Genomic DNA, 15,298 nt, shown 5'->3' with positions numbered 1-15,298 from the left:
CTCTTTTTGAAACATTAAGGCAAAATTCAAGCATTAAAACTTATAAATTCACTGGTATCATTTCATGGTACCTTACTTATGCTCATTTTTTTTTAACATCTTACTAGAGCTTAACCTTGGCTGTTCATTAAAGGTGAAATCCCAATCCCCTGTGTATAGCCAGAGTAAGTGATGGTGTGAAGGGAATTAATGCGGGATTAGAAGCGTGATGGAATCTTTTTCTCCAGTTCAAAGACAGGGCATAGGCCAATAGCCTGCTTGCAGTTGCTACTATAGTCTATAGAATCATCTACAGCCAAACATGCATCATTCCCCAGGCATGAAGATAAAGGCTAGAGGATCTGTGGATGTTACATAGTAAGTGTAAAATACCATCATCATTATTGTATTAAAACCATCTCTTTTGGTTACTTGCTATTCCCACCTAATTTAAATGTAAGTGTATGCTATTGATGCATCTTCTCTTAGCTGTATATTCATGATCCTCTAACATGAGATTTTCCTGCACTAACAGCATGATATTAGCCAGTCCATACCTCCAATATCAACAAACTTTTAGCCAAGCAATCTCTCTCATCCATTGTTTCATTAGTTGGAAGCTGCATAAATATTCAACAATTACTAATCCATTACACAAGGAAAAGTATATAGAAAACACAGCTATTTTAGACAGCACTCATCTTTGCAGTATCTAGGAAAGTACAATTGAAAAGGTAAAGGTAGCATGCTGTTCTGTGAGTTAAAACAAAACCTTTGTTTCAAGAAAAAAATAATCTGTGGAGTGTATGCCAGTTTATGGTTTATAAAACAAGCAAAATCTATATCAGTGTTTCTTAAACCATGTTCTGTGGCACACCGGTGTGCCGCGGAGCACAACAGATTTCAAAATGGCCACCCTTAAAGGCACAGGCAACCTTTTTTGTGTGTGCTCAATAGGGGTATATCTACACTTGCACCCTCTTTCAAGCAAGGGATGCAAATGAAGACCTTCGAAATTGCAAATGAAGCCAGGATTTAAATATCCTGTGCTTCATTTGCATATTCATGTTCTGGAGTTATTTCGAAATTGCGCTATTTTGAAATAACAGACGCTGTAAAGACGCAGTTATCTCTCGAAATAACTGGTAAATCTCATTGTATGAGGAATAAGGGTTTTTTCAACAGAAGGGTTTTCTCTCGAAATAACTGCATCTTAACAGAGTCTGGGTATGTCTACACTACCACCCTAGTTCGAACTAGGGCGGTAATGTAGGCAACCGGAGTTGCAAATGAAGCCCGGGATTTGAATTTCCCGGGCTTCATTTGCATCTTGCCGGGTGCCGCCATTTTTAAATGTCCGCTAGTGCGGACTCCGTGCCACGCGGCTACACGCGGCACGGACTAGGTAGTTCAGACTAGGCTTCCTATTCCGAACTACCGTTACTCCTCGTTCACGTTTCACGAGGAGTAACGGTAGTTCGGAATAGGAAGCCTAGTCCAAACTACCTAGTCCGTGCCGCGTGTAGCCGCGTGGCACGGAGTCCTCATTAGTGGACATTTAAAAATGGCGGCGCCCGGTGAGATACAAATGAATCCTGGGAAATTAAAATCCCGGGCTTCATTTGCAACTCCGGTTGCCTACATTACCACCCTAGTTCAAACTAGGGTGGTAGTGTAGACATACCCTCTGTTATTTTGAAATAGCGCTATTTCAAAATAGCGCCAGAACACAAATATGCAAATGAAGCACAGGATATTTAAATCCCAGTTTCATTTGCAATATCTAATGTCTTCATTTTCATTTCTCTCTTGAAAGAGGTGCAAGTGTAGACATACCTTAATTTTTCCCGGGCCCCTCTTTTTTTTTTCTGCTCAACAAAAAATCCTTGGTGTTCCTCATGTAAAAAATTGTTTGGTGTTCCTCGGTCTTAAAAAGTTTAAGAAACACTGATCTATATTGTAACACAAGGATCTTATAGCAGATCAGCAATGGTACTGAGCCATTTAAATCAACTTCAGGCACTTTAAAAACAAATTAAAGCACTCACATATTCTGTTTCAGATTGCAGTTCTGATACTGGCAAGCTCTGTTTGTCCCTCTCTCTGTGGTGAGGATTTAACAGCCACATTTTGAGCCATGTTATTAGAGACAAAGCTCAAAGATCACGTATGTATTTAAAATGGTAGTCGCACAAACATTTGGGCATGTTCTTTTAGCAGATGTGGGACATGTCTGTGCCCTTTGCTCCTGTACTCATCTCTGTGTAGGCACAGCATCTCTCAAGAGGCAGTCAATACTTGACAGAACAAGACCTCTCCAATCTGAGCAACTTTATCCTGTGTGGTAACTTAGATAGTAGAAGTCAAGGGCAGCTTCACCAAACTTGCTCGCCGTTCAGTCACAGCTTTGAAGGGGTAGAACACAATTCTGCTCACATGCCTGTTCTCACACTTCTTCTAATCTACACCCCCTTTTCCAATTTCTGTCTGTTTCAGTCTCCATCACCCACTTTGCATCCTCCTGTATTACAAAGAAAACTCAATGGGTGACTGCAGTGGGTCTAAACTGCTAGCTGAACACCTGACGATGATATTCCCCACAGGAAAGGCCTTACATAGAGCAGGAGATATTTATTTTTCTATGTGATAGCAGTTGTTGGATGCTGCTTTAAATGCCTTTAGAGGCAGTCATCATGTCAAGGAATCCTTTTTCTACTTGTGCCTAGAGAAGGGACATTGGGCTACCAGAGATAAGATAATGAATGGTGAGGGTGGGGAGGAAAGAGAGAGGCAAGGAGCCAAAATTAAATTTAAAAAAACAGAGCAGAAAGACTTGACTTAGACAGAAATGGAAACAACTTAAGCGGGACTTCCCGATTCCTAAGTCCTTGGAAAGCTTTTCAGATGGAAAGGTTCTTTGAAGGCATTGACCAATATTAAATCTAACGAGTGTGTCTTACTGTATGAAAAAACAAGCTGCCTCTTGGAGTCATCATTTAAGTGCTGTTCAATACTGGTTAGGACAAGAGCCTACAGTTTAAGGACAATTTAAAAATAAGTGTTGTTTGTTTATCCTTAGGCTTAGCTTATCAGAACTTTGCTGCAAAAAAGACTAATATCACTGTGGCATATGGGATAAGATATGGGAAGAAATTGTTCTGCTCAACCTGGTGAAACCTCAGCTGGGGCATGTCTACACAGCAGGGCTAAAGCCGAAATAAGCTACGCAACTTCATCTATGCAAATTGTGTAGCTTAAGTTGAAATAGCTTATATTGACTTTTGGTGCTGTCTACACTGCAGTTATTTCGAAATAGAGCACTCTTCCCCCAACTTCCCTTACTCCTCGTACAATAAGGCTGTGTCTACATTGACACCCTTTTCTGGAAAAGGGATGCTAATGAGACCAGTCGGAAAATACAAACAGGAAAATATCCAAATAAAGCTAACAAAAATAAGGGTATGTCTACACTACAAAGTTAGTTCAAACTAACTTTCATAGGCGCTACACTAGCACTCCGTTAGTTCGAACTAGGTAAACCTCATTCCACGAGGATTAAGCCTAGTTCCAACTTACTAGTTCGAATTAAGGGCTGTGTAGACCCTTAATTCGAACTAGTGGGAGGCTAGCCCTCCCCGGCTTTCCCTGGTGGCCACTCTGGCCAACACCAGGGAAACTCGTATGCCCCCTTAAAGGGGCACGGGCTGGCTACGGTGCCCATGCCAGGTGCAAGCCTGCCAGCACCCAGCCAGCAGACCCTGCACCTGGCACGGATCGAGCCACCCACCCGATGCCCCCCAGCTCTCCCCCTCTTCCTGGGACCAGGCTGGCGGCTCCCGGGAGCTTGCCCGGGACCGCAAGAGGCGGGCACCTTCCTGGGCTAGTGCGGACATCACGGACCTCATCCACAATCTCCGCACTAGGCACAGGAAAGTGGCCGTCTAGGGCAGGAGAGCTGCCAGCCTGGCCACCCAGGAGCAGGTGTGCAAGAGAATCAAGGGGGTCCACTGAGACCTCCGACCCTGAACCCTGAGCTTACAATGGCCATCCTGGGTCAGACCAAAGGTCCATCTAGCCCAGTAGCCTGTCTGCTGACAGCGGCCACCCTAGGGACCCTGGAGGGGATGGACCAAAGACAGTGACCAAGCCATTTGTCTCGTGCCATCCCTCTCCAGCCTTCCACAAACCTTGGGCAGGGACACCACTCGTACCCCCTGGCTAATACCACTCCATGGACCCAACCTCCATGACTTGATCTCACTTCCCTTTAAACTCTGTTCTAGTTCTAGCCTTCACAGCCTCCTACAGCAAGGAGTTCCACAGGTTGACTCTTTGCTTTGTGAAGAACAAGTTTCTGTTACTAGTTTGAAGCCTGCTACCCATTCCTTTCCTTTGGTGTCCTCTAGTACTTCTTTATGTGAACTAATGAAGAACTTTTCTTGATGCACCCTCTCCACCCAACTCCTGCTTTTAGAGACCTCTATCCTGTCCCCCCTCCGTCTCCTCTTTTCTAAGCTGAAAAGTCCCAGTCTCTTTAGCCTCTCTTCATATGGGACCTGTTCCCAACCCCTGATCATGTAACTTGCCCTCCCCTCTCCCAACCTTTCTCTTCTCCTCTCCCACCTCCTTTTCCCAGTCTCCCCCAGTTTTGTTCAATAAAGACAGAGTCAATGGTGGAAGAAACGTTATCTTTATTTTGTACATCAGGAAGGGGGGCTAGGGAAGGGTAAGTGGAAGGAGGTGAGGGAGGAATGGGGTACGAGCCCCTGATGGGGAGGACTGGGCTGGCTCTGCGGGCTTCTGGGGGTGGAAGCTCTCCTGCAGCCCCCCAATTGCCCCCTCTCCCCAGATGGCAGCCTGTGGCAAGTGCAGCCGGGCTGATGGCCGAGTGCTGTGATGTGCCCAGTGTGGGTAGTCCGGGCAATCCAAGCCAGGACTGCTTTGCAAGTGGGGCACCCCTGAGAACTGTCAGTCCGGGGTGGGGGTCAGGACCCTTTAAGCACAGCCCTCGGCTAGCCTGAGACAGCATGTCCACGCTCTAAGTCCTCCTCTGATGCCCTGCCGGCACTGCTTCCGGTCATCCTTAAGCCCGGTTCAGGGTCCACTTAATGTGGACATGCTAGTTCGAATTAGCAAAACGCTAATTCGAACTAGTTTTTTAGTCTGGATCCATTAGTTCGAATTAGCTTAGTTCAAATTAACTAATTAGAACTAAGTTAGTTCAAATTAACATTGTAGTGTAGACATACCCTAAGAGGTTTAGGAAACATGGCTGACAGGGAAAGGTTGAAAAATGGGATGTGATTAGTTTAGAGAAGACAGGGTTGAATAAGAACATAAGTTTTCAAACATGATCATGACACATCTTCTATGTCCACCAATGGTAAGAGAGCAAGTAATCAATTTAGTTTGCAGCAGCGGAGATTTAGGTAGGTCAGTCAGAAAAAAAACAACCCCTTTTCACTAAAAAGGATAATTAAATTCCAGAACACATTACCTAGAGAGGTTGGAGAATTCCTGCCCTGTGCAGTTCTAGAATGGAGGAGACCAACAAGGTCTAGTAATGCTCAGACAGGGGTCCGGGACCCACTTGAGGACCACAAGCAGGTTTCAGGGGTCCTCAAACCAGGACTGGCATTAGGCTTTTGTCTATAATCCCCTTCAACTTAATGTAGTATTGGATATATTTTTCTGTATGCATTAGTAAAACATTATGAAAATTAATGTATAACTGTTACACACATACATATACTCTCATATACAAAGACTGCAGGATCAAAGCTGAAAAATTAGACTATAGTATGATGCCAGATGGATCAATAATAGAAGCCATCAAAGTATCCCAACATTTATATTCACTTACAAAACAGCCCTGAAGATAATATAAATATCGTTTTAAAATCTCATTGGTGCAAAGTCCTGAAGTTTGTATTTCAGACTGGAACATTCCTTGACAGTTCATGACTGACTTCATTGCAAAGAAAAAGAGCCATTTTTCAGGAATAATTGACTTGTGACAAGATTGCTTTATGCGTCTCACACCCACATAGAACTGGAAATATTAATGAATATAATTTCTATTTCTACATTTATGTTCAGAAATTTCTCTTTTTTCCTCTAATTATCACTATCAAAAGTCAGTCTGAAATTTGACTTTCAGGGGGTAGTTAGCAATTGGTACTGTATATAATCGGACTATACTACTAAAGTTGCTCAATTTTCCCATGAATGATTACCAGTTTGGTTCTTGAAACAAAAGACAGGAATATGCAGCACTTTAAAGACTAACAAGATGGTTTATTAGGTGATGAGTTTTCATGGGCCAGACCCACTTCCTCAGATCAATTTGTGGAAGAAAATTGGCACGACCATATATACCAAAGTGATACAGTAAAAAAAAAAAAGTGAACACATAAAATTGACAAATCAGATTTTAGAATGTGGGGTGGGGGGTTGCAGAGGGATGGTTAGTGTCTGTGAGGTAATGATATTAGAGGTGATAATTGGGGAAACTATCTTTGTAATGGGTGAGATAATTAGCATATTTGTTAAGGGCCATACGTAAAGTGTCAAATTTAAGCATGAATGACAGTTCTGAGGCTGCTCTTTGAAGTCTGGAGTTAAAGTCTCTTTGAACCAATATGCATGTTTTAAGGTCATTGAGAGAATGGTCAGTCTGGTTAAAATGGCAAGCAACAGTTTTCTCTCTGTGAAAGCTTGATATCTGTTTTATGTGCATTGATTCTTTGGCAAAGTGTTTGAGAAGTTTGTCCAATATACATAGCAGACGGACACTTTAGGCACATGATGGCATAAATTATATTTCTGGATGAACAGGAATATGTGTTCTTGATCTTGTAGCTGGCATGGTTAGATCCAATAATGGTGTCAGCAGAGTAAATATGTGGACAAAGCTGGCAACGGGGTTTGTTGCAAGGGAAAGTTCCAGGGTTGGTGTTAGTAGGGTATGTCCTGTGGTTGTTGGTAAGAATCATCCTGAGGTTAGGTGGCTGTCTATAGGAGACTATGGATTGGTCTCTCTCAGAGCCTCTCAAAGAGTAGTATCCTGTTCCAGTATAGGTTGTAGTTTATTGATAATGCATTGGACGGGTTTGAGTTGGGGGCTATAGGTGATGACAAGTGGTATTCTTGGTTTTCTTGGGTCTGACTTGAAGTAGATGTTTTCTAGGTATTCGTCTGGCTCTTTCAATTTGTTTTTTTATTTCTCCGGGTGGGTAATTAAGGTTTATAAATGCTTGATAGAGATCCTGAAGTTTCTGGTCTCTGTCATTGGGATTAGAGCAGATGCGATTGTATCGAAGAGCTTGGCTATAGACGATGGATTGTCTGGTGAGTCCTGGATGAGAGCTGGAGGCATGTAGGTAACTGTAGGAGTCAGTGGGTTTTCTGTAGAGAGTGGTGTCTAATTTACCATTGGTGATTTGTACTGTGGTGTCCAGGAAATGGATCTCTCATGTAGAATGCTCCAGGCTGAGATTGATGGTGGGTTGTAGGTTGTTAAAGTCTCTGTGGAATGTGTCCAGTGTTTCTTGGCCATGGGTCCAGATTATAAAGATGTCATCAAAGTAGCATAAGTAGAGAAGGGATAAAAGGGGACGGGATCTGAGGAAACGTTGTTCTAAGTCAGCCTGTGACGGGGCGGACAGGCCCCGCACTGACAGACAGGGGGTAGCCCAGCCCCAGCTGGCTGAGAAGGCCCCGCCCCTCCGACCCTGCTGGGCATGCTCCCAGCAGAGGCCGGGTATAAAAGCAGAGGGAGCTCTGCAGTCAGGGAGACAGCAGAGTGAGGGAGTAGACCAGGCTGGGCCAGTGTTTCTGTAGCCGCTGAGACCGGAGTTGCTGACCGTGTCTGCCCCTGACACCGAGAGCGCAGCCGCCGACCCAGCGCGGCAGGAGCTCGCCCACAACCCCGGCAGGTACTGCCTCAGAGGTGAATGGGGGCATGGTAGGAACCGGGGCATGGTAGGAAGCAAAGTTTGGCTCGGTGCGTATCGGCCAGATTCCCTGCTGAGCCGGCAGGAGCCATAGGCCCTGCCTAAAGGGCCTGGGCTGAGACCCAGTGGAGAGGGAGGGCCCGGGTCCCCCTACCACCCATTCCCTCTGCCCGGGATAATCAAACCCCGAGCCAGGAGAGGCTTCTCCAAGCGGCTAGGCCTCTAGTACCGTATATGCCCTGAGAGAGGGGCCGGGACTTTTGAGACTTTGGGTACTGTGTATGCCCTGAGAGAAGGGCCGGGACCGAGACACGGGTCAGGAGAAGGGGGCCGCAACCCCTGTCAGGGGCTTACACCCTGACACAGCCATAAAGATGTTAGTGTACTGTGGGGCCATGCAGGTATCCATAGCTGTGCCACTGATCTGGAGGTACAAGTTGTCCCCAAATTGGAAATTATTGTGGGTGAGAACAAAGTTACATAGGTCTGCTACCAGATTGGCAGTGGTATTCTCTGGGATAGTGTTTCTAATTGCTTGTAAACCGTCTTCATGTGGGATGTTGGTGTAGAGAGTTTCTACATCCATGGTAGCAAGGATGGTGTTATCAGGGAGATTATGGATGTTTTGTAGTTTTCTCAGGAAGTCAGTCGTATCTTGGAGATAGCTGGGAGTGTTGGTTGCATAGGGTTTGAGAAGGGAGTCTACATAGCTGGATAATCCCATAGTGAGTGTGCCAATACCTGAGATGATGGGGCATCCGGGCTGTCCAGGTTTATGGATTTTGGGAAGCAGATAAAACAATCCTGGTTGGGGTTCAGAAGGTGTTTCTTTGTGGATTTGGTCCCGAATAGAGGTAGGGAGTTCTTTAAGGAGACAGTGTAGTTTCTTTTGGTATTCTGAAGTGGGATCAGAGGAGAGAGGTTTGTCAAATATGGTGATGGAGAGTTGTCTAATTGCCTCCTGGTCACAGTCGGACTTATGCATAATGACCACAGCACCCCCTTTGTCAGCTGGTTTGATTATAATGTCCAGGTTGTTTTTGAGTCTCTGGATAGCATAGTGTTCAGCTCCGGTGAGATTGTATGTCGCTTGTTGTTGTTTGTGCATAATGTCAGTCTGTGCATTGTTGCGGAAGCATTGTATATAGAAATCCAGTTTTTTTCTTGATTGTCACTAGTTGCTTGTGGCATTCCTACTCCAGTTTCATCTTTCAGGGGGGCTATGTCTGCACTGCAGACTTCTTGCACAATAACTTTTTGCACAAGAGTTCTTGCGCAAAATGTTCTTTCATGAGAGTGCATTCACACTGCCATGTGCTTTTGCGCAAGAAATGTGCTTTTGAGCAAGGACATGCATGGCAGTGTGGATGCTCTCTTGCGCAAGAAAGCTCTGATGGCCATTTTAGCCTTAGGGGTTTCTTGCACAAGAAACCCCTGTTGCCTGTTCACACATGCCTTTTCGCTCCAGAGTTCTTGCACAAAAAGGCTTCTTCCTCATGAGAAGAGGAATAACTATTGCACAAAAAGCCCTGTGTTCTTACGCTTTACTGTACTTTTTCCTGCACTTTTTCTTGTGGGCGTTCTGCAAGTTTTTGCACAAAAACTCTGCAGTGTAGTCGTAGCTTGATGAAAAAGAAGCCAATGTGCAACTGCAGTTCTGGCATAGAAATTAAGAGAATTCAGAAAGATGAGGCCATGTCCAGTCTGAACTGAAATGTAATGATCACTTCAAAATAATGAATTAATAAAAATTGAATATGTACCACAGGAGCAAAAATTGTGAAAATTATGACCTTGCCTCTATGAGAAAATCTAACAGGATGATGCAGTGCTATGGCAACAGAGCAGAGTTGCTGGGAGGCTTCTTCTTCTGCTAAAAGAGGATGTAACTGTAACATTCACGTGCTGCTGTTAAGTGCCATGAGTATTTCCCCTCCACACACTGGCTACCCCACAGCAGAATTAATATGGGAAGAACTGGAACCTCTTCACATGCCCCATCCATCTGACTATATTCTCTTTTGGGATTTTGAATTATTTACTTGCCACACTTGCTCATGAAACTCATCAAAAGGGGTGGTTTTTTTTTCATTTTTGTCAAAAGTTTTCAGGTTTTTGTTGGAAAACCATAACCCACATTCAGAAAATTCAGTCCAAGTTACACATCTTCTGTGGAAGTTTCCATTTTGATGAAAGACTGAAAAAGTACAGTTTAAAATTAAGAATTTCAATCGGCTCTGTCCAATGGTTGCTTATGCACTCATGGTGCTAGTATCAACATTCTCGCAGACTACGTCTACACTGGAGCACTATTTTGGGATATCTCTGGTATCCCAAAATAGCTATTCTGTGTCTTTTGAATGCACCCATTATTTTGAAATATAACAGTCTCGTTATGTCTGACATCCCCATCATTCCATGAGGAGTAAGGGACGTTTCAGAATAGCGGTTTATTTTTAATTAATGCTGTGTAAATGGTGCCAAATTTCAAAATAAGCTCCTTTGAAATTAACTTGAAATAAGTTACTCAATTTGTGTAGCTCAAATTGAATTGTTTATTTTGAGCTATGAGTGCAGTGTAGACTCACCCCCAGGATCCTGTATATGTGCCCTAGGCTAATAAGGAGCCTGCTATACTTTCTCAATATGCAACCACGCATTCAGAACAAACCAGAATTTAGGAGAACTAGAACACGAACATATAAAATCTTCCTGAACAAGCACACACCTTAAAATAAGAAAAACATATTATGTATTAATTACAGGAAAATATAAAATCATGAACAAGAAAAAGTAGTCAACTTCAGAACTGATTTTCCATATCAATTGGATTTGGAAAAAATAGAAAAGCAGATTTAAAAAAAAAAGATAGATCAGACAGCATTCTTGCATTTCTTGACTGCAGTCTCAGAAAAAAAATGGTTTAAAAATCTCATAGTAAAAATCATGCTGTTCTGATGAAATTAAGACTCACTTCTGATGCAGTACTATAATATTATCTATTTTCTGGGAACAGAATATCAATGGAAGAACATGACTTCACTGGATACATAATGTAAAATTAAGAATAATATTTGGTAATGACTAGGTCCTTCCTACTAGCTGAATTTCAGGTAGGGAGGGCTAGAGAAGGGTTAAAAACCATTGAACACTTATAAAGCAACACAATGTAAATTGACAGTATTTTGATTATGTTACCTCTAGCCAGCTCTGGAGGAGACAGGCACTTCTGTAAAGAAGACATCAAAGATTGCTGAATTTATGTGTTTTCATTTTGGTCACATAGATATAATTGATATGTCATTACTAATAGTCTTCCATCACAGAAGACACAAAACTATATTTTTGCCATTCTTTCTCATGTCTACCACTGATTACTATGCCTTATTTGGAGATAAGCAAACACCTTAAGGCAAGGGTTAAAACAACAGGTTACTCATTGGTTGGTTAAAACTGAGGGCCAGATTTAAGACCTATTATGGTCATCTATCCTGATCTCCTTCCTAACAATGGCCACCGAATTTCACCCAGTAATTTTTGCATTGGGCAAAGTAATAATGATTGAACTCAAAGAGTGTGACTAGTGGAATTCACATCTGAATTGGTAATCTTATCCTTAATGGCTTTTTGAAATAGAGGACTCACTGTGCAGAATTAGTCTTTTCTATGTGAATCAAAAACTCCAAGCACCATACCATTCTAATGCATGGAGGCAGATGCTCCAAAATGCCATTGAAAATGCAATGTATTTTATTAGACTTTTCCTATTTTTATGACATGCCAGTTACTTGCAAAGTGTTATTAGTGATATCCCACAATATTATAAAGGTCCATGAAGCTAATTTTCTGCCTACAGTAAAGAAAGGAATTCAATTTGTCTTTTTATTTTAACTAGTTTCTCTGATGAATATTAAATACAAGACAATAGAGAAAATACATATGAACTAAAAAAGTACATATGCAGATTAGAATAAAATGTGTATTTCATAAATAGAAATATTTTATAGCTGACCATATTGCAATAAAATTTTCTGGAAACCCATTTTGGAGATTGAGAAAAAAAAATAACTTCTGGAAGAATACTCTAGATTCTGACCTGGTGTCATGGATTTAACTGCCTTCCATTCATGTACATGTACCTTGTTGCATTAGATCTAACTACGGACTCCTGTGTTTCTTTTGCCTAGAAACACATTCTCATATGGAATAAAAAGATGGTAAAAGGAGCTTTTACCTTTGCATCTGCAGAGATGTGCAAAACTCCATTTTCTACTGCTATGAGCAATGTGATCTGGGGCTTTCTTCATTTTTATTAGTGTCTTTTGGATGAAATCCTGACCCTATTAAAGTCAGGCAGTGCTCATTGAATTTAGGGTGAAAGTTTAGTTTGGTTCTGGTTTTAGCAGAGAGTTTGCACAGCCTTTAAAATTAACCCCTTGCATGCCACAGAGCTTCCCAGTCATGATGCCAGTTTCAGCTCTAGTGTAAATCTATGTTCTTATACTCATTGAACAAGTCCCATATAGTTAATAAGTTGCATATATTATGGAAACAAAACAGTATACAAATGACAAGCTAGTTGGAGATTGCATAAAAAAATCTATAAAGGCGAGGTAAGAAAACAAACAAACCTGGCCTTAAATTCTTCACTGTTTTATTTCAAACGCAAACTCAATCTATGATATGAACCTATAGAAGGTGGTTGGTTGGTGTATTGGCATTAGAGACTCACTAAATTTCATGTTCTCCCCCAGAATTCCTAGGTCCTGGTCTACACTAGGACCTCAGGCTGAAATTAGCCTCCCAAGGTCAAATTTGTAAGCATCCACACTACCAAGCCCATTATTCTGAAATAAAGGGCCATGGAATTCAAAGTCTGTAGGACCACTTTTCAGTAGGAATAACATTGTTCCCAAACTTGTAAATCCAAAATCATGTTAGTGTGGATGCTCTGGTGCAGCTAATTCATACTTATTGGCCTCCAGGAGGCCTCCTGCAGCTCCCCAGAGTGCTTCCTGGGGCCCTGAGTCTGAGATAGCACATCCACATTCACAGAGCCTGCCTTGGACAGCATTCAATTCTTCCTTGTAGTGAGGACACGGAACTTCCGATTTGTAAGATCAGGTGCCCAGAAGTTGAACTTAGTAAATTTGGACTAATCTCCTCATGTAGACATGACCCGGGTGAACTTGATTAAGTTCTTCATCTGTAAGTAAGGTGAAGATACTGCTCTACCCCTGTGATCTAATAAGGCTATGTATTTTAGCATGTGAGTTATTCAGATACAACAGTATTTGGGGCCATATAAATATTTATAGAAACATTCTTATCATTATGTTTCTGACTGGAGGATACAGGCCCTACCCGACTGAAGAATGAGTGTGAGTAAACAAGAAAGAATGTAAATAAAAGTATGTGTAAGATTTGTGGTTTTGGAGCCAAAAGTAGTTCTTCTCCTCCAATGCCACATCTGTGCAAAGCCATCCCATCCATAGGATGCTTTGGAGTGGCTGCCCTGGGCCCTGAGGCAGCTGCCCCATCTATCCTATGGACAAGGCAGTCTACATATTGAGATTAGCTCCAACCTTATTTGCAAGGCCCAGGGGTTGTTTATTTGAGATGAGAAAGAAATGAAATCTGGAAATTTTCTTGCATATAAGGATGAGATTACCCTTATCATTAAGAATGGAAGTACTATCTTGTACCAATTACCAAGTGTTAGTGTTTTGCTTTATTATTTGAGACAAGAAAGAAGTCTCATCAAAAGAAAAAAAATAGAAATTAACCAAAAACTTTTGATTTGTAGTTAAAATTGTAGGTTTTGGCTTAACTGGTCAGAAAACTTTCAAGGCCAAAGAGCTGCTTGTTTCTGAATCTCATTCCAATGTGCATCAGTCATTTAGAGGTGTGTGATTTCAGCTTTGAGCTGTTTAAATGAGATAGTTTTGCTTTTCTCTTTTTAAATTTAAACTATATCCCTGTGAAATGCTTTCCACAGTACTCTTCAATTTCTTTTTCATTAAGAGTCAAAAATGATATTACAAGCTGGCAAACAAAGAAATGGCAGAAGAAGATTGCATTTCTGTGTTAATTTCCATGTGTGAGTTTTATAAAAGGACATAAATTGTTGGGGAAAGCCACTTAGCAAATCACACCTAGCCTCCTTAAATTTTATCTCAATTCTGCTTCCTTATTTTGTCACCATGCTCTTCTATCACCCCTTTCTCCCTAAAGATATTGACTTGCTTTGTATACCCATTTACTCTGTTCTCTGTTTCAGTAGCCTTATTTGGTAACATTTTATGGAGCCATAGCTCCATCCCATTAGTGACAGATACATATTTTTGTCTTTGTCCTTTCAATAGCTGAACTGCATAGCTGATAAAAATGGATGAGCAAGTTCATACACAAGCAGAGACAAAGCAAATCATGCCCTAGCACTTCAACTGAACTGGAGTCTGGCGTTATCGTAAGTACAGTGACTTAAATTGCATTAATTATTGCTCTGTTCAAATTGAATTTTTGACGTGTCAGATTATTTTTCTATTGTGTTTCCAATGTTGTCTGCCAAAACACTTCCAGATTTCTGCTGGGAGGATCAGAATATCAAAGAGAGGCTATGCTACTGACCTGAGTAGAACCATGAAATACTAGAAATGTAGTAAAAACAGTTTGCTGTCATAAGATTTCAAGTAAAGTTTTGCATATATAAGAAGTTCAAAACAGTAAACCTGTTGATATTGGCCCATAAGAGATGATGAATACAGATTCTTTGCTTTCACTTTCTGGTTAAGAGCTGTGCAGTAGCTTTGTTAAGTAACATGTGAAGCAAGACACCAACTTAGGCCTTGTCTACACCAAAAAGTTGTCAGCAAAAGCTATGCCACTTTAACTGAAGCATTTTTATTAAAACCACTGTTGCATAATCACACTAGTTCCTTGTGTTGGCAGAATGCATTGACAGAGCAGTGTAGTGTGGGCATTTATCCCACCATGCAACTGGCCACTGGGTGCTTTGGGAAGGGTTTGCAATGCTTCATGGGGCAAATATAGCATCATATAATGCAGGTTTCTCAATTTCATTTTCCCAGGGGCATCCTAGAAGACCGCCAGCTGCTATTTCATTTGAAGTGTTGTGAGGGCGAGAGAGGAGAATGGTGTATCAGGGATGGAGAAACAGCAAGCTAACTGATCTATCTAGAGGCAAGGGGACACCTTCCTCCCATGTCCGCCCTGAGCGCTGCTCAGCACAGCAATCTCTCCCAAAGCTACCTTATCTACTTGCCCATGATTCCCTCTGAGTTCTCCCACAGTCTTTTTAGGCTGGAGCAGTATCCTGAGAGCTCTCCATGCTGGGGGATATC

This window comes from Pelodiscus sinensis, chromosome 3 (genome assembly GCF_049634645.1).
Source record: "Pelodiscus sinensis isolate JC-2024 chromosome 3, ASM4963464v1, whole genome shotgun sequence".
NCBI lineage: Eukaryota > Metazoa > Chordata > Testudines > Trionychidae > Pelodiscus > Pelodiscus sinensis.
Note: the sequence above shows the minus strand (reverse complement) of the source record.